The sequence below is a fragment of the Kogia breviceps genome, chromosome 7 (assembly GCF_026419965.1).
Source record: "Kogia breviceps isolate mKogBre1 chromosome 7, mKogBre1 haplotype 1, whole genome shotgun sequence".
Taxonomy (NCBI): Eukaryota; Metazoa; Chordata; class Mammalia; order Artiodactyla; family Physeteridae; genus Kogia; species Kogia breviceps.
This window is the reverse complement of record NC_081316.1, coordinates 469,881-492,248: the sequence shown is the minus strand read 5'-3', so window position 1 is coordinate 492,248 and position 22,368 is coordinate 469,881. Positions and strand designations below refer to the sequence as shown.

The following is a 22,368-nucleotide window of genomic DNA, read 5'->3' as shown; positions in this document are numbered from 1 at the left end:
TGGGAGGAGTTATCCGCGCGCTCCCGGGACAGCAGGGCAGGTCCTGGCACTCGCTGGTAAAAAAGAACAAAATAATGCCATTTGCAGCAATGTGGATGGACCTAGAGATTGTCATACTGAGTGAAGTAAGTCAGACACAGAAAGACAAATATCGTATGATATCACTTATATGTGGAATCTAAAAAAAAGGGTACAAATGAACTTATTTGCAAAACAGAAGTAGAATCAGGGATGTAGAAAACAAACTTATGGTTACCAGGGGATGGGGGCAGGGGATAAATTGGGAGATTGAGATTGATATATACACAGTACTATATATGAAATAGATAACTAATAAGAACCTGCTCTATAGCACAGGGAACTCTACTCAATACTCTGTAATGGCCTATATGGGAAAAGAATCTAAGAAAAAAAAAAGAGTGAATATATGTATAACTGATTCACTTTGCTGTACACCTGAAACTAACACAACACTGTAAATCAACTATACTCCAATAAAATTTTTTTAATGTACTTTCATAACTTAGAGTAATAGTAGATAACAGGCTTTGTATTGGCAAAATAAAAGGTTACTTGCCCCCAAAACACCAGCGCTCAGTATGTCCTTGAAATTCAAAAGGCTGAGAACTGCTGTTCCTTGCTAACACAGGTGGTCTCAGATGCCATTTTCATGCTCACATCAAGTGATGTCCTGGATCTCTTTATGCTCATTTCCAAGTTACACTCTTTCCTCCTGAACACAGTGATGCATAAAACATCTCTCCCACTAATGCACAGAAAACCTATATAAGTCATCCTTGATTCCTAACATCATGTTACGATTGTTCTCTGGTGAACTAGCATATTACAGGCTCCAGATGAGTGTTAAAACTGGAACAGCATTGGCCAAATTCTTTGAGCTCCCTGGAAGAATTTTTCTGTTAAAAAAAAAAGAAGAAAGAAGAATTACATAGTTTAGAATAGTCTTTAAGTTAGTTTTGGTATTATCCTCTTTTCTACCTTTTGTTAAACTTAGTTTCCAGATAGTTGGTTAAGTTAATGTAATTACACTTGGCGCTTTCATGAAGCTTTGCAAACTATGAAATGTTTTGCATGAATCCCTACCTAACCATAAGTTACTGTTGAACATATCAGGTATAGGTCACTGTAAAAGTATAGGTCATCTGACCTTTAGAAGGCAACTCTGATTATGAGACCCTCTTAGGATATCATCCTCTTGCCTACAAAATAAAAATGTGTTTAGCCTTTGGTGCTATTTCTATTTTAAAAAATAACAATGAACTAAGTTTTCAAGGTGAATAGACAGAGCCCTTGTAATTAGTGTAGGAAGAATTTTTTAAACCTAAGTCAGGACTGTGGGAAGTAAAGAGGCAATTAATAGTCTCTCTCTTTCTTTATATTCATAACAAAAACATTTAAAAGGAGAAACATTATGCCAGCAGTGTTTTTTAAAGACAGCTACTATTTTTTTCTTTTTTTGTAACTCTTGCAAATCCAAGGTGAGCTAGACTGTGCCTGACAATTGGTAGACTATCTTAAGTTCCGATTGCCTCATGAACATCAAAACCAATGCATTGAAGACCTCGAGAAACCTACACCTCTTCCATTTTTCCTCTCCTATTCAAAGACACATCAACATCCACCAAGTCACCAGAGCTAGAAAACTTAGAATCATTCTTGGCAGCCTCCCGTGTGCTATTTCTATACACGTCTATCATTACATGCATGACATTGCATTGTATGTATTTATTATCATACGTGCCTCTCCTTCCAGCTACTGAAACATGGGAACCATTCTTTAATTTTTTTTTTTTTTTTATCTCTCATGCTTACTACAGTGCTGGCACAGAGTAACCACCAAGTAAGTGAACTTGAAATCTTCTACTTCCCGAGCTCTTTTTTTAAAAAATAAATTTTTTAAATTTATTTGTTTATTTATTTATTTATTTATGGCTGCGTTGGGTCTTCATTGCTGCACGTGGGCTTCCTCTAGTTTTGGCGAGCAGGAGCTACTCTTCGTTGCAGTGCACCAGCTTCCCGTTGCGGTGGCCTCTCTTGTTGCGGAGCACAGGCTCTAGGTGCGCAGGCTTCAGTAGTTGTGACACGCGGGCTCAGTAGTTGTGGCTCGCAGGCTCTGTAGTTGTGGCGCATGGGCTTAGTTGCTCCACGGCATGTGGGATCTTCCCGGAGCAGGGCTCAGACCCATATCCCCTGCGTTGACGGGTGGACGCTTAACCACTGCACCACCAGGGAAGCCCCCAAGCTCTTCATTTTTGGTCACTAAGTCCTGCCCATTGTTTCCCTGAAATGTCTCTTGAATCCATCCTCTCCCTTCACATTCAGACCCTTGTCACACTCTCACTTGAACTATCCAGAATCTTCTATCACCTGTTCCCTCTGAGTCCAGACTCACCCCGCCTCTATCTGCCCTCCAGACAGTTTCCACTTTATCTTTCCAGAATACAAGTCCAACCAAGCTATCCCTTTGCCTAACACTTTCAGTTATTCCCTAGCATCTAGACTATCTTAGCATGATTCTCAACACAGCCTACCCCACCACGTCTGTCTCCAGAAACTTGCCCCTGTGTGTCCTAAGCTCTAGTCATTCCAAACAACTGATCATTTAATCAACAAATACTCCTTTGGGCCTCTGTGGTTTCTTCTTTCTCCTCCTTCCATTTAAAATTCCTTTCTGAGAAAACATTTTTTGCCTCAGAAAACTCCTAATCATCCATCAACACCCAGATTAAGTGTCACTACTCTGAAGTCTAATTCTCCAAACTTCTCTAGTCCTCTTCCACTAAATTTTGTGCCACCTAGGAATAGGAACCATGTCTAAATTATTATTGTATGCCTCGTGTCCAATTCAGTTTCTGACACCATCAGCATCAACAAATCTTTATTAAGAATAATTGCCAGCCAGTAGCTAGGATCCTTCCGTCTTCTGAAATCCTAGTTGGTATCTTCACTTCTACAAAGGCTGGAGCCCTACTCTGCAGGATGACTCCCCCAAACGTGTTATTAGAGGACAAACTGGAAACCCTCCAGTATCTCTGCTCAAAGCCACAGACACGGTAACAGCCCTTTCTAAGTAGCTAAGGGAAGTAAATTTACTTCTCTGCAAAAACAAAAATTAAAAACTGCTGGTTTTATAAATCAGAGATGAAGTTAACACATACTCCGTTTTGGACTGATCTGCTTTCTTATGAAGATGGATTTGCTAAGAGAAAGGAAGGTGACAAACTTCGTGAGGCAGGTAAGAAGCAAACGCCAAGACTCTGTGAGGATGCAAGTGTGTGCAAAGAAGTGGGTCTTATGTCTCGAGAACAGTAGGAAGCCTCTGGACTATCTGACGCAGGGAGGGGACATGATCAATTTGGGGTTGCATAAGGGTGACCATGGTTGCCGTGAAAAATACTTTGAAGTGGGGTGAGAGGGGTGTGAGAGACCAGTGAGGAGGCCTTTGCCATTGTTTTTTGCGAAAAGTGATGGAAGTGAGGACTCTGAGAGCAGTGGGGCCAAAGAAAAGGGGGCAGAGTCAGCAGATATTTCGGGGCAAAATTACCAGGGCTTTGTAATGTTCGGACCGGGGTGGGAAGGAAGCAGCTAGTGAGCAAGAGGTCCCTGTTTTTCATAACTGAACGGAGGGAAGTAATATTCCCTGCGATCGACAGAAAGGAGCAGATTTGGGGAGGAAATAAGTGTCATTTTGGACACTTATGTTTGAAGTATTTTTGACACTGGGAGGATGGCAAGTAGACAGCTGGACATGCAGCTCTGGAGTTTAGAGGAGTGGTTTAGTCTATACTGTTGATTCCATTAAAAAATTGTTAAATAAAATAGTTTGATGAAATATCTCACTTTTCAACCCATAAAAGGTGATGCCCAGAGTAGCATAAGTAAAGCAAGAAAGATTTCTCCAGAATTCCGTTTCTACCAGTCACAGCTCCATCCTCCAGAAAAGACTGCATTCCCCACTTATTTTAGAAATGCTGTGGGACATGGTCTTGTTTTTACAAACCCTGCTAAATGACCGGCTGCCTTTGCCGCACTTGCCTGCCCGCCAAAGGATGGTCTTAAAATTTCAATCCTTTCTGATTTATATCGCCATCTACTGGCCACTTCCTTGATCTGCAGCCACATGGTCTTGAGCCCAGAGCAGACCTAACTAACCTGTAGTCACACACCCCAGTGTCTGCAGGGGCCATGTTTAAACTGAGTCACTGCCCAGCTCCATCCTGTTGTCATGTGGGAATAACCAATATTGCTGGAGTTAACAATATTTCAGAGAAACTGAAACTGTAAGCGTTTTTTTTCCTAATGAAATCTCTGTACTTCTAAATGTCTAGCTCAGATTTTTTTTTTTTAGAAGACCGCCTGGGCCAAGAAAAACCTCTTATAGTCCCCATTTGTTCCATGGACCATCAAGTTGTGACTTTTGGTCTCATGGGTGGCACGTGGATAGCATTCACGTATTCATTCATGACTCAGCCCTCACTGATACCCTTTCCTACTGAATCTGAATATGCATCCTCAGAATCTAGTTCAACACAATGCTCCAGAGAGATAACGTTCCAAATATTCAGATCTGCATATGAGTTCAAACCTACTTGCCACATCGATTCTAGTGGTAACCACAAAATAAATGCTATTCCACAGAAACAGGAGAACATCACAGAATGCCCCAAAGGCCCTCCCTTTGCCTCCTTTCAAGAGAAACTGCCCCGAAGCACACACACAAATGCCAGAATTCTTTTGGTGCCTATTTCTATTAGCAGGTATTGTGTTAGCTGAGTCTACAAACTATTCCCATTTCCTTTGCACCTTGCCTCTGCTTGGTGACCTTTTAAACAGCACTGTAGTTCAGTTGAATCAACATCTTTTTCTTTTTTCTATTCACTCTTGGCCTTCACCTCTCCTCTCAGCTTTTTTTTTTTTTTTTTTTTTTTTTTTAAATCTCAAAAGCATTTCCCTAAACACCTTGTTCCTGATTAAAAGCTGGACCTGGACACTTTTCTCTACATAATTCTCTAATGCAATGATAATTGATGGAAAAGCCTTTTCATACCCTGACCTCAGTACTCAAGGGCACTGGGAGAATCTGCACGCCCTTGTACTTCCTGCAAAGTGACTCACTTTGTTTTCACCTGAGTATAAATGAATTGAAGAAAGAATTCCCATTTATTCCAATTAGTAAAAAACAATCATTTTCCCATGTAAAATTAAAGCTTAGCAGGCACCTTTCCTTGGGAAGACATGAAGCTGAACACTTTTCACTTAAGCCAAACAAGAGCATTAGGAAGATATATTCCTTCAGAGCTGTACTCCTTCAGGGTCCTTGAATGCCAGCTGTTGGCTTACTTTTTAGCCAAAGTAAAAGATCTTTTTGCTGCTTTCTTGAAGGATCACCATTAAGAAAAGAACCAGCAGTTTCTCCATTACTGAGTTTCCTTTGTCAGGGGCAAAGGGAGGAGGAATTAGAGTCTCATATCTTGGAGAGTGGTTGTATTATTTGCTACAGCTGCCATAACAAACTGCCACAGGCTGGGTGGCATAAACAACAGAAGTTTATTTTCTCACAATTCTGGAGGCCAGAAGTTCAAGATCAAAGTATCAGAAGGCTTGGTCTCTCCTGAGGGCCTCTGTCTTGGGCTTGTAGATGGCCACCCTCTCTCTGTGTCTCCACGTGAACTTCCTTCAGTGTCTGTCTGTGTCCTAATCTCCTCCTATAAGGATGCCAGTTATATTAGATTAAGGGCCACCCAAATGATCTCATTCTAACTTACCTCTTTAAAAATCCTATCTCCAGGGCTTCCCTGGTGGCGCAGTGGTTGAGAGTCCGCCTGCCGATGCAGGGGACACAGGTTCGTGCCCCGGTCCGGGAGGATCCCACATGCCGCGAGCAGCTGGGCCCGTGAGCCATGGCCGCTGAGCCTGTGCTCCGCAACGGGAGAGGCCACGGCAGTGAGAGGCCTGCGTACCACAAAAAAATAAAATAAAATAAAAGATCCTATCTCCAAATGCAGTTATACTCTGAGGTAGTGGGGTTTAGGACTTCAACGTGTGAAATTCAGGGGAGACACAATGCAGCCCGTAAGGGTGGTCTTGAGGATAGTCTATATTGGAGCGGAGTTTAAGTGTTTAGTGACAAGTAATAGAAACTAATTCATGCCAGTGTGAGCAGATCATCATCATAATCATCAAAAGAAAAAAACGAAAGAAAAAACTCTGAGGCAGAAAAACAATCACGCCTCAAAAAGGAAGGAGCCAGAAACTGAAAACCTCTCCAGACACTCTCCCTCTCCTCCCTGCTCTCTCTGCAAACAGGCGTCTTCTCTCTCCACACACCTCCTTTCTCTTCTCCTCATTCCACAGGACAGAAAATGGTTCCCAGACCGCCAAGCTTCCCTAGGAAGGTCCTGCTGTTTATCCAGACTGGCTAGAAAAACGTCAGGCCCTATTTCCAGGGTGAGAATCTGATGGTCCCAGCTGAGGTCAGGTGCTCACCATGGTCCAATTGCTTATAACCATGGCGATGTGGTCACCTATTTCACACCTGACTCTTCTGGGCTCGCCGCTGTGAACTGGGGTGATTCCCAGAGGAAAGGGGGGTGGAGATACATGATCACTGGCCTCTGAATAGGGTAGATGTTCTAAAACTTGCCGCTGGGTGGATAAAGATACTTTTTCTGCGTGTCCCACTCTTTTTTTTGTCAGACCGTAGTACCTGTTTCTCTCCTGCTAGCTAGCCTAGCTAGATATTTCTCCTCTTGAAGCATAGACAATAGGTAACTATAGCAACTGGTGGTACAGGTAATTGCGATAAAACATTGCCCAGGGGTTAGAAAGCCATGGAGACAGTGATCGCTACATTCAACTGGGGCATTAGTTCACAGCTAAGGTGAGTTTCTCGTCTCCAGGACAATCAGTGTTTTTGCTTTTAAAATAAAGAAAAGTGTGTGTGCCACAATTCTGTCTGAAAGCTCAGGCACTGAAGTGGGCCCAGGAGATGCAATTTCAAACAAGGCTCACCGTTTCATCTTCCAGGTCCATGGCTTGCTTAGGTCTCCGGTACCTCTAACCTTCTTCTTTGTCATCTTGGCTTCAGCTGCCCACCACTTCCAGGAGCAGGCTGATGAGGAAAGACACTGGTTCAATAACATCACCCTTAGACCTGATAAGACACCATTCCCTTGGGACTTCCCTGGCAGTCCAGTGGTTAAGACTCCATGCTGCCACTGCAGGGGGCACAGGTTCGATTCCTAGTCGGGGAACTAAGATCCCACATGCCATACAGCACAGCCAAAATAAAATTTTTTTAGCAAATTTTAAAAAGACAGAATTCCCTCAGATGTGAACAGTTCACCCTCCAAAGTTCCAGCCAGTACGGCAGGCATCCCAGAACCTTTTGACTCAAAGTGATCTCGCTCTTCACTCACTCTCACCCGAATTCAAGGACACAAGGACAATATCCTTCACTCTCTCTGTTTTAAAGTACACACCGAATTGGAGTGACTCACGTGGGAATTGCTGGGATAAAGAAACAGACATAATCCAGGGTTTTATGGACTCGTGTCCTCTCCTGCCAGTCATTTGGGAGACAGCTGAGTGATAAACACATGTGTCCTGGAGCCAGGCTGCCTAGATTCAAAGCTCTGCTACTTACCAGCTCTACCTGAGACAAGTTATCGACCTCTCTGCGCCTCAGGTTCCTGACCATTAAATGAACCAATGTACGTAAAGTGCTTAGAGCTATGTAGTTTATTGCTATTATTAACACTACTGTTAAAGATCTGTCCTGAAGAGCCACCTCGGGTTGGTCTGTGACAAAATGTAAGGGGCGCTCTTCTCCACTCTTCAGTCAGGGCTCCCAGCTCTCCTGCCTCTTTTTATCGTCTCCTCCCCAGCACCCGAGCATCTGGAAGCCTCACGCAGACTTCCCCATCAGGGCCCACCCAGAACTCCCTCCTACAGCAGCCAGACTCTCAGAAAGTGCTGACTCTCTGAGAGAGAGGTAGTTCCCCCGTCTTTGCAAAGAATATCCTCAAGGTCTTCTGTTTCCTTTTGTAAGAGCTTTCTCTACTCTTTCTCCAGTAGCACCCATGCATCTATAGTTCATCGGGTTATACACCAATTTACTAATTAGCTTCTAAAGCTGTCCCCTGCCCTCCATACTCAATTCAACTGTCTGAGTTTGGACCCTCACCTGCACCTGTCATCTCTCACCTGCACCATGACATCAGCTTTCCTACTGGGTCACGTTACCAATTTTGTCTCCAATCTGCTGTCCGTAGTGCTAGCATAGGGCTTGTTCTAAAATTTTGATTTGACCACAGATTAAATATTTTCCCAGATTAGATTTTAAGGCTCCCTACTGCCAGGGAGGTATATTTCAAAGTTCTTTGTATGGCCCAGAAACCCCCTCCTGACCCCTACCCACGTTTTCAGTCTAATCTCCTATCACTGCACTTACCCATCACCTACACTTTAGCCACAGAAAGCCACACGCTATTGCCATTATGCTCTATGTATTCCTATGTGTGGTGTTGTTACTTACAGCTGGAGTAGCCCACATTTCCACCCATCCACCTGGCTAACTCTTACCCATTTTTCATGATTCAACTCAGCAGTTATCTCCTCTAAAAGCCTTCTATGGTTCCCCCCAGAAATAATCAATTACACTCTCCTAAATACAACATACATGAAAAAGCACTCTAAATATTAGTTTTCTAGACTCCCCTCACTCTTTAAATCACTTTATTGAGGTATAGTTAACATGTAAAAGTATAAGAAAATCTACAACTCAACAGCCAAATTTAAAAATGGGCAAAGGACCTGAATAGGCATTTCTCCAAAGATGACATAAACTTGGCCAAAGGAGTATGAAAACGTGCTCAACATCATTAATCATCAGGGAAATGCAAACCAAAACCCCAATGAAATACCACCTCAGACCTGTTAGGATAGATATTATTAAAAAAAAAAAAAAAAAAAAAAAAGAGGTAACAAGTGTTGGCATGGATATGGGGAAAAGGGAACCTTGGTACCCTACTGGTGGAAATGTAAAATGTTGCCGCCATTATGGAATACAGTGTGAAGGCTTCTCCCCCACTTTACTGTAAGCTCTTTGAGGTCAGGAATTACCTTGTATCGGTCTTAGTATTTCCCTCAGCACCAACCCCAGAAAAGGGTATGAGCTATAACAAACACTGGACAAGTGAAGGAATGAGGGAGGAAAGAGGGAGGTGTTATTCTTTACATACAGCAATAATAGTATTACAACCCTATTGACAGACTTTATCTTTTGGATACGTTTCCAAACACTGGGATGTGTCATAAAGATATATCCATATATTCTCATCCTTGTTACTCTGGAACTAATGATTACAGTATGGCCAAGAGAAAGGTTAGAGCATTCTCGGACTAGGGCCAAAGCCAACTGGCTCCACCCTTAAAGGAAATTCTGATCTTGGCCTCCTTATTAGCATTGCTCACTCACTCCCCAGCTGAGCCCAGAGCCTTGAATGAGGTCAGCTGGCAGCACAGGCCGGCGGTGGGATTGAGAAATAGAGCACAAATCTGCTCCAACCTGCAATGAAAGCGGAAAAGCACATGGGCTACATGTCAGTGGATGGAAATCTTTTCCTCCCTTCCTTCCTTCTTTTGATACACATTCGCAAATGTGGTGCTAGCGTAAACTTGAACCTGACAACTTTGGTGGTTGATTAAACTCTTCACTTTCACTCCCCTGCGAATCAACTACAAAAGCCTTCGACATGCACACCTCCTCAGAGAGGGTTTATCACTTAATTACTATAAAACAACCCCACAGGTTAATGCATATGCTTGATCTCAAAGGAGTAGCAGTCACCATTGTGTTTTTATATCAATTGCACAGTAAGAAACAAGGATAGAGAATTCAGGCCTAGAAAGATGACAAAAGGTCTGATTTAAGGGGATGTGCTTTCTTGGGACTCAAGAAACGCATCCTTGGCCTCCACTACCACTCCCCAACGCTTGACCTACCATTTTGCTATAATCTGAAATTGTATGACCAGAAATGTATTCCTTTGGGGTTTTTCCTATCAAAAGGCAAACATCGTGTAGGATGGATCACATATCAAACTGTGGTCAATCATTTATGCCTCAGATAAGTCTAGATAAATTTAGCCATTTTTCTAGGGCACTGGTGTTTATAGAGAATTGAAAGAAACTAGCTGGAGGCAATGGCCTGAGTCCTGGGGCAGGTCCACCACGAAGGGTGGAAAACAAGGCAAAACAGAAAGGAGGGTCGGACAAAGCAAGTTTCGTATCTGTACCTCCTGCTTGGCATTGATAACATTGTGGACAATTGTGTGGAAATAGGAGGTCGAGGAGTCTGACTGTAGCTGGCATCCTCTTCTGCAGGATTGAGTTACTGACATTTTCTGCCACTGATTTTGCGTCCCAAGCATCCCAAGAATGAGGCAGCATGAATTCCAGCTCAGGGTTTCCCTTTGTACAGTGTATATGCTTCTGATGAGCTCTGGGTAAGTAATTTTTTTGTAAGTCAAATCATAGTGGAGGTATTCCAGGGGAGAATTAGTGAGGAGATCATCTGGAACAGTGAAAATGTCTTGACTATTTTGTAGAAATGCTTGCTTTCCCACATCAGCCTTGCTTGCGAAGAAGTACACTTACAGTGTGTTTGCCTCTCTCTCTGGAAGGCAGAATGTTTAGAACTCTGTGACAACTACTGATTTAATTTACAAAATGCCTGTTCAGGTGGGCAAGGATCTGCAGGAGCGCCCTGATGATCTCATTATGCCTGTGTGGGGCGCATGACGTGAATACGATCATCCGCGAACTGCTAAAAGGTTGTGCTTCTGACAAGTTAGTAAAGGAATGAGCACTGAGTCTCCTCTCTTGGTAAACACGGAAGATGCCAAGAACGAGATAAGAGACTTCTTTCAGCTACAGGCTCTTATAGTGAGAACAACTGACAAAAAGCGTATTTGAACAAAAGCCTCGGTTGCATTGAAATAGTTCCTAGAAACTCAAGCAGAACGATGTGTATCATTGTGGTCAATGAAGTTAGACACTCAGCTTGCTTGCAACGTGGGTCAACAACCTAAAGGATGCCGTGAATAGAAAAGCACGCTCTGTGTCTCATAAACTTAACTGGGTTTGCACAAGATGATCCTTTCATTCAAGAAGGAAAATAATTGGCTTTTTAGGCAGTGCCTAGGGGACAAAGTGAAGTATATGCCCCCAAAGAACAAGGATGCCCACTGAAAAGCAAGCCAAATAAATCAACACCAAACAGGAGAAAGCAAAAAGTCTACCGAGTGCTTTCTGATGCATAATCAATGATATTGGCACAACGGAACCTTACCTTGACCCCAAAGAAACATTCTTCAAAGCTATGTGCATCCTTTTGCTTTGAATCCTTATTCAACAATCTGCTGATTGATAACTCAGCTCAATGCGTGGTAAAGGGGCCATCCAGGCACAGGCAGGAGTTCTCTCTTGTTGTAAATAATCACATTGGCATTCTAGTTTATCCATCAATCTCACGTGAATTGACTTAGTGAGTAGCCATCACTTTAAATCTGGTCAATTCTAAGTATACTGATAAGCCCAGTTTCTGTAGCCCCCCACACAGTAGTACATTTACACAGCTGCTGCTACGTAGCACCAAGAAGACTTTCTAGGGCTTCATCCTTTCCTTTGCCATTGATCTTTTCCCATTCTTTCACCATTGCTTAAAAGGTTAATTTCCCCTAATGGTTTGACTCATAGGCAGTATCTATACAATACCAAAAGAGCTAGTTGACCTCTTTGACTTGTCCAATGAAAAACCCAGCCATAATGGTTATCTGGCAGCACAGGCAGAGTTGCAAGGCTAGATTTGAGGTTAAGAAGAAAACCTGAGGTTAACATTTTTAGGGCGATAGACCCCTTTAGGAATCTGATAAAAGCTTTGGAGTTTGGGGTGGTCCATGCATCCCATCTACAGAGTGCTATTTAAGAAACCTGATCTCATGCAAACCCGTCATTTTGTCGATAGGGAAACTGAGGCTTTGTGAAGGGAAATGACTAACCCAAGGTTACACAACTAGTTACAGGCAGAAACAGAATTAGGTCTTTCACGTCTTCAGCCAACGTTCAACTGGCCAATTTTTTTTTCACTGCATAACAAGTCATATTGACCTCAACTAGACACAGCAATGATGTGAAAATTCTGCTTGGGCACCCACCTCTCCTGAGACAGGACGAAAGCTCCAACAAGACTCTTCCCCCGGCTGACCCCCATTCTCTCTCTCAGCCAAGCTGCACTGAGTCATGCAGCTCTTCAGTCTTTATTCCTATCTTTTAAAATGGGAGCTGAAAGAGGGAAACGGCTGACCAACCCAGTCTGGAGAAGATTCCAGAATTTATTAGTGCTCCCTCCCGCCACCGGAACTACATATGCAAACTTTGGGTTTGTCCAGTGACTTCAGTCAAACAAATGTGAGACCATGAAACGAGAATAGCCACTCTATCTGAATTCACTAGGCTGGTCAACGAAACAGATCATCTAAGGGACCCAGGAAGGCTTCTCCTAAAGCAATTTCTCTGTAAAATATTAACTAGCATTTCTATGATGTTTTATATTTCATAAAGTGCTTTCAGGTACATAAGTCAACTAAGGAAGGAAAAATAAAAAGGAGCGATGGATTAGCAAATCTTTAACATTACATGATTTATTCCCAAAACAACTCTGAAATAAAGATCTCTCTTTTTTAATTCGTAAGGAATCAGACTCAGAATGGCTAAGTATTTTGCATGAAGTCACGTAGTAACTAGCAGAGCCAGGACCCAAATCCTGACATCTGAGTACAATCTTACCTGCTAGATGACAAATTGAGGTTCTAAGAGGTTATGTGACTCCCTCTATTCATCCAGTGCCTGAGTTATGGTGTTTGTATTTGAACTCGCATCTCTGGATCCTAACGCAAGCCTTGCATTCCGTTGAGTTAATGTTTCTCAACATTCTCTGCAAAGCACCTAAATGAGAATCACGCAGCTGCCCGTCCTTTAGGAAAAATAGGTCTTGAGTAGGGATTCTCAAAATGCGGCGCTTGGACCGACAGCGGAGAACACTTGTTAGAAATGCAAGTTCTCAGGTACCACCCAGGCCCTACTGCATCAGACACTCTGGGGGTGGGGGCCGGGAATCTCTGTTTTAAGTGCTGCAGGTGACTCTGATGCTAAAATCAGAGAACCACTCACTGATCTAGCGGCATTCTTTCCCTTAACCCCTCCCTAAGACAACTCATTTTTACCTGGACCTTTTCTAGATCAAACAATTCTAACACATGTACCCTCACTTAAAAAGCACTGAAGCATATTCAGTACTTGATCTAAGTCCATCATACTTCGCAAGACTCCAAACCCTGTGGCATCTGATTCTACCGCATAATTTCACTTTAATCTTTTGTCCTCAAACACTCTCGGAAATCTGAGGAGTCAAGAATCTGCTGAAAATCAAGGACGTAGAGAACAGACTGGTGGTTGTCTCAGAGGAGGGGTTGGGGGAGGGATAGACTGGGAGGTTAGGGTTAGCAGATGGAAGCTTTTATATAGAGAATGGATAACAACAGTGTCCTACTGTATAGCATGGGGAACTATAATCAATATCCCATGATAAACCATAATGGAAAAGGATATTTTAAAAAAGAATGTATATATATGTATAACTGAACCACTTTGCTGTACAGCAGAAATTAATACAACATTGTAAATCAACTAACTTCGATTAAAAAAAAAAAAAAATCTGCTGAAAGAACTCAACCCTGAACGTGTCCTCGGAGACTGTTCCTAACGAAGAGGAAAAAGATGCCCAGCAATATCATTTGCTTAGGAACATTTCACAACTCTGAACGGAATTTTTAATGGAGATGCTTAGATTAGAAAATAGAGTTTCCTCCAAGAGTACCCACCAGGGTAGGTTGTAAGGCTTTGTTTCAAAGCTGAGCTTGGCGACATGACATTGATGTGTGGGCCTTTCACAGTTTACTTATGTTTTGGTGGGTGGTTTGTTTTATGACATTAAATGTTCTTCTCAAGCAGGTGTTGGCTGGATAGAATAAAACTAATTAGTTTGATCTTGGGGGAAACTGAGCCTATGTGACTGGATTTCAGACGGTCTCCACGTTTGTTACTTGCTCGAATTACAGAAGCAGTCTAACAAGGGGTGAAAATGTATTCCTTTTCCCAGAGTGTGCTGTATTTTATCACGGAAAATACAATCAGTGGTACCAAATGCAAGTATAATGTTCGCTGGTTAAACCAACACCATCCTGCATCTCCCAATTTATTGCTTAGCAATTGGATTTACCCGAGATGGGGCTGTGGGTTAAGCTTTCACGAGGAATGACGCAACACTGCCACCATGTGGTTCCCAGATGCAAATGGCCGGGACAGAAGTAACATTCATCCCCACTGAAATAGATGCACTGCTTCCTGGGCCTCCCAACAAGCTTAACCTTTGCATTTCAGCTCAGAATTCAGCTGGAAGAGGAAAGATAAGGCCTTCTTCCAGATGGACACAAAGTATTAATCAGAAAGGACAGTAGTAAAAAAACAAAAAAGTGCAGTAGTGCCTGGGTAATCAGGTAACCTTAGGAACCCCCATATTCACCTCTCCTTCAATTCATTCTGTTCTCTCCCCACTGTGTTCCTTTCTTGTTAGCAGCTATTATCTGACAGCAGCTTAATCAATTTCCACGCCATTCCTGAATCTCAGCTGCTGGCCATTTAATGGTGCCCCCGAGCTCAAAGCATGGGTCCCATCCCCGTTATGTTTCTCTAGGTTTCACAAAGCCCATGTCCAACCATTAGGACCCAACTCGTATCCTGATCTGTAAGAGGGGAAAGAAAGAAAGAGAAGGAAAAAGATGGGAGATTCAGGAAACTGACAATGATCACTCCAGCAGCTGGCTTGTCTGTTCTTGGACATTTCTTATCTCTTCATGTAGGAGTTTTTAGTTAGTATGAACATCAAAGACTCTCACAAACCATCTGTAACTTTAGGGAAAAAAAGAATTATTTTTCTAAATAAGTTAACGACCGATCTCAGGAAGCTTATTCGCCAAGAATGATCCTAAAACTTGCATTCGTGTACCTTTAGGGCTCCAGTATCATATGGTTACTTACAATCAGCCAACGAAAACTGAGCATGTACTACGTGCCAGGCATGTGTCATGTGTTACTGATAATACACAAAACAGACATGGCCCCAGCTCTCACGTCGCTCACCAGCCAGGAAGGAAAACATTTAATTTTTAAAATGACAGATGAGCTCTGTTCTATAAAGAAGTACAAAGTGTAACTGTTGGCTCCCCCTGAGAGGTTTTCTCACCTCTTCCAAAAGGAGGCAGGAAGGGTGTAGCAGAAGGAGCACAGGTCTTAAATCAGATCTAGGTTCCAGTTGAAACCTTCTCACCCACCAGCTGGGGACCTGGGTAGGACTCTTGAAGCTTAAGTTCTCTTTTTTTTTTTTTCGGTATGCGGGCCTCTCACTGTTGTGGCCTCTCCCTTTGCGGAGCACAGGCTCCGGACGCGCAGGCGCAGCGGCCATGGCTCACGGACTTAGTTGCTCCGCGGCACGTGGGATCTTCCCGGACCAGGGCACGAACCCGTGTCCCCTGCATCGGCAGGCGGACTCTCAACCACTGCGCCACCAGGGAAGCCCCTTGAAGCTTAAGTTCTCTTTTCAATAGAATCAATACATAAGTCTCTACTCCACGGGGCTAGTGAAAGGACTAAATGAGACATTGCACGAAAAGATGTGCAAGCTCTTGGCACAGGCAGGTAGCCCTCTACCCCTTTCAACCAGCGTAATTCTGATGAAGAAAAACCTGGTTGCCCCTGATTTTTACACTTTCCCCCTATCATTGATGGCCCTACCGCATACCAAGCCCTGGCTATAGGTCCTCCATGTCCATGCTATTGCTAATTCCAAGGTTAGGAGTAGAACTTTGCTTTTTAAATTTTATTTATTTATTTTGCGGTACGTGGGCCTCTCACTGTTGTGGCCTCTGCCGTTGCGGAGCACAGGCTCCGGACGCGCAGGCTCAGCGGCCATGGCTCACGGGCCCATCCGCCCCGCGGCACGTGGGATCTTCCCGGACCGGGGCACGAACCCGCGTCCCCTGCATCGGCAGGCGGACTCTCGATCACTGCGCCACCAGGGAAGCCCGAACTTTGTTTTTTTTTAAATGCTGCCTTCAAAACTAAATACACACACACAAACACACACACTCACACACGCAATTCTTGTCTGGAAACCTCATTATTTGCAGCGGTGATGAAGAATCTGTTTTGCTGCCATAGTATGGCTGACAGCTTTGGTGCTTTCTCATTTAAAAAGGTAAATTCAAAGTGGCTTTTATCTTTGTCCCTGGAGATGAACTGACATTTAATGCAAAGTGAGGCATTTGGGCTGACCATGTGAAGGCAGAGTAGGGGTATTTTCTAAGAGAATAAGCACATTTGCTTGTCTGCTCACATCTGCTGGCCAGCAGCTTTGGTCAAACCATGGCACTAGTTCTCGCAGCTCACTCTCACCTCACCCGAAGCAACTGGGAAGCCTTCCCCCCCGGCTTCCCTCCACCTTGGGAGGCACTGCTTCCTGCTGACGCCTATATCAACAGAGGTCTAACTTTGGAGCTTACAGAGAAAGCTAGGAAATGTTCATTCCTAGAGAATTGAAAGAAACATAAAACACACCCACACTGTAGCAGGATCAATACCCACTTACACTGTACTCAGATGTACAAAAACAAAGAGCCTTTTCTTCCTCTGGAATTGATCTGCTTCCCCTGAGGACCTTCACCAGGCTGATGGCAGGAGAACAAAAATGAATGGTTCGTCCAGCCTACTAATTTAGTCTTGTTGGGCATCCCGTCTCAGCTGGGATGGCTTGGATACCTGCTGTTTCAGAGTCTGCGCCTCCCTTTCCGCTTCTCCTCCGGAGAAGGTGGCACCTTAGAGCCTGAAAGGAAGGGTGTGGCTTTGTGACCCCGTGGGGGCAGAGGGGAGATGGCCGGGGTCCTTGAGATGTCAGCCAGCATCTGCTGCGGAGGGCCCGGGCTGAGTTGACCCCCGGACTGGAGCCCACTGAGTCGTGAACCTATGCTCTGGACATTCTGCTGGTGCCTCTGAGGGTCTGTTAGACTCGCCTGACCTCAGTTCCTGCCGGCACAGTGAACAGGGCCCTGAGACTTGGCCAGGAAGCACTGCCCTGCTGTCCTCCGCAACACTGGCTCCTCTGCCCACCAAAGCAGCCCAGGCTCCCCAGGCAGGCTCTGCAAAGTTCAGTGGCTGGCCCTGCGGACGTGAGGAAATCCTAGGTCCCTTTCAGTCATTTGAGAATTAAGGCTGGTTCCGAAGAACCAGGCCCTCCCAGGCCTAACCTGGCTGTGCTGACCTGTGTCTTCTGATGAAGCTGCCCACAGGTTCCTGCAAAGGCAGCCTGAGAAACAAATCTACACCCAGAATCCCAACTTACCTCTGGTTACACACACACACACACACACACACACACACACACACACACACACTCACTCTCTCTCTCTCTCTCTCTCTCTCTCTCTCTTCCCATCCCCAGGGCTCAGGACCAGAAGGAAGGAGATCTCACCCCTTCTTCACTTCCTGTCTCCCCTCCTCTTCTCCCCATCCCCCTATGCCAGAGGAGTAGACCATGGATTTTCCATTTCCTCTATAAATTCTCCTCCTTCTGGACATCAAGTCTTGTGCCCTACCTGTCCCAGGCAGGAGGAGGGGCCTCTACACTTGGGAAACGTTTATGCTTTGACCCACTGAGGCCTCTCGGTAAGCTGGGAGTGAGAGGAACTCCTATAAAAGGAGTCCTAGACTCCTCTTCCCCTCTGGAAAAATGTCTTATCTCACTGCAGAATCAAAAATACTACTTTAAATACCAAACCTGGAATATTAACTCCTTTTTTCCCTTTGCACCCCTCTTGTAACCTTTCTAAGAGGTAGGAGTATGCCTCAAGTAAACTAGGGAGAAGATTACGTGGAGGGAAGTGTAAAATAAAAAAACATTTCAAAATATCCCCCTGTTGTACTACCCCAGCTCTTCAGCTAAATTCTCCAGATCCTTACTGAATACCTGCTACATTCTCAGCATCTGAGAAAGTATACAGGAAGTACAGAAGAGACATAAGCCGTGGCCACCACCTCGGGGAACTTTCAGTCTAACGATGAGAGACTTGCGAATAATCAAAGGAAAGACCTGACTTGCACAAATGGGTGGTGAGGGCTATAAAGTACTCCAGCTGGCAGTTCAGAAGCCACTCTCGGGACTTCCCTGGTGGTCCAGTGGTAAAAAATCCACCTTCCAATACAGGGGACGCGGGTTCGATCCCTGGCTGGGGAACTAAGATCCCATCCCACATGCTGCGGGGCAACTAAGCCCGCGTACCTCAACTAGAGAGAGAAACCCCACACACCACACCTAGAGAGAAGCCTGCACGCTGCAACAAAAGATCTCACGTGCTGCAACTAAGACCCAACACAGCCAAAGATAAAACAAAATAAATAAATATTATTTTTTTAAAAAAACGAAGGCACCCTCCTGACCCTTGATTTTCCTTCTTCCTCTGGTATTGTGAGTTTCTTCTTCTTTTTCTTTTTTTAATCTCTCTGCTGCTTGAAAGAAAAGCACTGAAGCAGAGAGAAAGCAAGCAACCACTGCACACTAGTGTCTGCAGAAAACCCTATTGTCAGGAAGCATCAGTTCCCCAGGGGAACAGGGGAGTGGATGAGGACATCTATTGGGTCTCAATTCTGCATATGCAATTTGTGCCCATAATTATTTTAATTACTGCACAGGTCACATAAAGCTTGACCAAGCAAACAGCCACTAATTAAATGCTATGCAAAATGTCTCATTCCTGTGCTGGCTTCTATATGTGAAATATAGTCTACTGAAAAAGAAATCTCACATCAAGTGATTTTTACCTGTCTGCTCTACCTGACCTCTCTCTTAAGAGGTCAGTAAGACCTCTTAAGAGAATGGTGACATAGATTTCTTTTTAAGTCAACTTTCATAGAGAGAAGACTTAAAAGGACAGAACTAAATATTGCCAGTAATTACTCTGGATCATGTGTGTGTGTGTGTGTGTGTGTGTTTCTTTATGCTTTTAAGATTAACATCAACATTTAATAAGCCAAATAGAGCATGAAAAGAGTAACATTCAGAAATCGAAATCTTAGGCGATGCTGATACTGGTGTTGTAAGGGTAAATACAAATTAGAAATAAGAAAAAAAAGCAATTCACCCTGAGGCAAAGAAAATGGAAAGACACCTTCCTCCAACTCCCTTTTTTCTTTGAGCTTTTACCTTAAAACTCATCATTGTAAGCTCTTTCTCTGCTTCCTCAAAATGTATGTAAATCTTTTTAGAAGTTAAATAAGCTTCTTGCCAATTTTACAATCCAGGGATGTTTCCTCAAGGACCAGGGAGCCATCTCTTTAAAAAGTAATTATCAAGAAACATAGGGCTGTGATTTATGTCATAGAGTGTTCTGCCTATGTTTTCCTCTAAGAGTTTTATAGTGTCTGGCCTTACATTTAGGTCTTTAATCCATTTTGAGTTTATTTTTGTGTATGGTGTTAGGGAGTGTTCTAATTTCATTCTTTCTTTTTTTTTTTTTTTTTTTTTTTTTGCGGTACGCAGGCCTCTCACTGTTGTGGCCTCTCCCGTTGTGGAGCACCAGCTCCGGACGTACAGGCTCAGCGGCCATGGCTCACAGGCCCAGCCGCTCCGCGGCATTGGGATCCTCCCGGACCGGGACGCGAACCCATGTCCCCTGCATTGGCAGATGGACTCTCAACCACTGCGCCACAAGGGAAGCCCCTAATTTCATTCTTTTACATGTAGCTGTTCAGTTTTCCCAGCACCACTTATTGAAGAGGCTGTCTTTTCTCCATGGTATATTCTTGCCTCCTTTATCAAAAATAAGGTGACCATATGTGCGTGGGTTTATCTTTGGGCTTTCTATCCTGTTGCATTGATTTATATTTCTGTTTTTGTGCCAGTACCATACTGTCTTGATTACTGTAGCTTTGTAGTATAGTCTGAAGTCTGGAACCTGATTCCTCCAGCTCCATTTTTCTTTCTCAAGATTGCTTTGGCTATTTGGGGTCTTTTGTGTTTCCATACCAATTGTGAAAATTTTTGTTCTAGTTCTGTAAAAAATGCCATTGGTAGTTTGATAGGGATTGCACTGAATCTGTAGAGTGCTTTGGGTAGTAGAGTCATTTTCACAATGTTGATTGTTCCAATCCAAGAACATGGTATATCTCTCCATCTGTTTGTATCACCTTTAATTTCTTTCATCAGTGTCTTATAGTTTTCTGCATACAGGTCTTTTGTCTCCTTAGGTAGGTTTATTCCTAGGTATTTTATTCTTTTTGTTGCAGCGGTAAATGGGAGTGTTTCCTTAATTTTTCTTTCAGATTTTTATCATTAGTGTATAGGAATGCAAGATATACCCTGAGAAAACCATAATTCAAAAAGAGTCATGTACCACAATGTTCATAGTAACTCTATTTACAATAGTCAGGACATGGAAGCAACCTAAGTGTCCATCAACAGATGAATGGATAAAGAAGATGTGGCACATATACACAACGGAAGATTACTCAGCCATAAAAAGAAATGAAATTGAGTTATTTGTAGTGAGGTGGATGGACCTAGAGTCTGTCATACAGAGTGAAGTAAGTTAGAAAGAGAAAAACAAATACCGTATGCTAACACATATATATGGAATCTAAAAGAAAAAAAAAAAAAGTTTCTGAAGAACCTAGGGGCAGGACAGGAATAAAGACGCAGACATAGAGCATGGACCTGAGGACACAGGGATGGGGAAGGGTAAGCTGGGACGAAGTGAGAGAGTGGTATGGACATATATACACTACCAAATGTAAAATAGAGAGCTAGTGGGAAGCAGCCACATAGCACAGAGAGATCAGCTCGGTGCTCTGTGACCACCTAGAGGAGTGGGATAGGGAGGGAGGGAGGGAGACGCAAGAGGGAGGAGGTATGGGGATATATGTGTATGTATTGCTGATTCACTTTGTTATAAAGCAGAAACTAACACACCATTGTAAAGCAATTATACTCCAATAAAGATGTTTTTAAAAAAAAGAAAGAAAGAAAGATAGGACCCCTATCTCTCAGTTTCCTGAGATGACAGGAGCCTACCTTCTGGGATTCATGTTGCAAACTTACCTCCTGTCATGAAGATATGAGAAATTTACTTTTCCTTTGTGTAAAGGCAACTAGCAAACACAGATGGTTATCCCAACTACAAGGCAAAATTAAGGTGAACTACGTGTGGCAAATAGCGCTGTCAAGTCCTCTTACTTGAGTACTAGTTATCGTTTATCTTGAGAACGTGTATGGAACAGGTTGTATCCGCTTGGCTATACAAAATAGTGAGATTTCTTTCTGTTTTTGTAATCTCTTAATGGATTGCCTTCATTAATGGATGTGCATCACGTTCTGGTTTAATGCTCGTTCAGTTAATATAACTGTTTTTTTCTCTTCTATCTTTGTGGAGATGTTTTCTGGCTTGACAGGAGGTTTTGTATTTCCTATGTGTTTTTTTTCTTATACTCCAAACTTTCTGTATTGAATAATTAGTACATTTGTGATTTTTAAAATATCTTAATGTTGCACCATGGAATTAATATAAGAATTAAACCCATTTGAATGCTATTTAATTGTCTTGAATTGAAAAAAAAAACAAATAGCAATTAAACATCAGGAAGGAGGGTAATTCTAGAATATTCTGGATAATCTTTAACATGATTGATTAACTATTATAGACCTTGGTTTCTCCATCTAAAAAATGAGGATTATGTAACTCATGTATTAATCAATTACAGGTTTGGGAAGATGTTTAAACATCTTTCCAATATGTCCCAAAGTATAGTAAACCTCTGGTTTGATAACATACCTACAACTCCAGGCCCTCCTGTCATCTGTAAAAGTTTTCTTGGATGGAGTAAGTCTTCTTTTAAAACTATGGCTTCTGTTAAGAAAAAACAAAAACAGTTCAGGATTTTTCCAGTGATTTCCAAAGTAAGGATACAAAATGGTTTTTTTAAAAATGGGTGTCTTTGACATTGGTGTAAATTCATCCCCGTACCTTATCCACATTATCTATTCTATTTCTATCAGCAAAATATTCAGAGATTTGGTCACTGGGCATATTCAGTTTCTTTTTTTTTACACATGTATTTTAAATCCTAGATATAAATACTTCCTATACTTTTACTTACATTTATAGAATGCCACAGCAATGAATA

The 22,368-nt window shown here is 43.0% G+C and overlaps 1 long non-coding RNA gene across 1 annotated transcript; it reads right to left on the bottom strand.

The window, feature by feature from the left end:
• Positions 1–537: 537 nt before the first annotated feature.
• Positions 538–22,091, bottom strand: LOC136794455 (uncharacterized). Its single transcript, XR_010841222.1, has 3 exons — positions 22,017–22,091; positions 7,033–7,132; positions 538–917 (listed from the first exon to the last, which is right to left on the bottom strand). It is a non-coding gene; the product is annotated as an uncharacterized lncRNA (long non-coding RNA).
• Between the last annotated feature and the right edge of the window lie 277 nt (positions 22,092–22,368).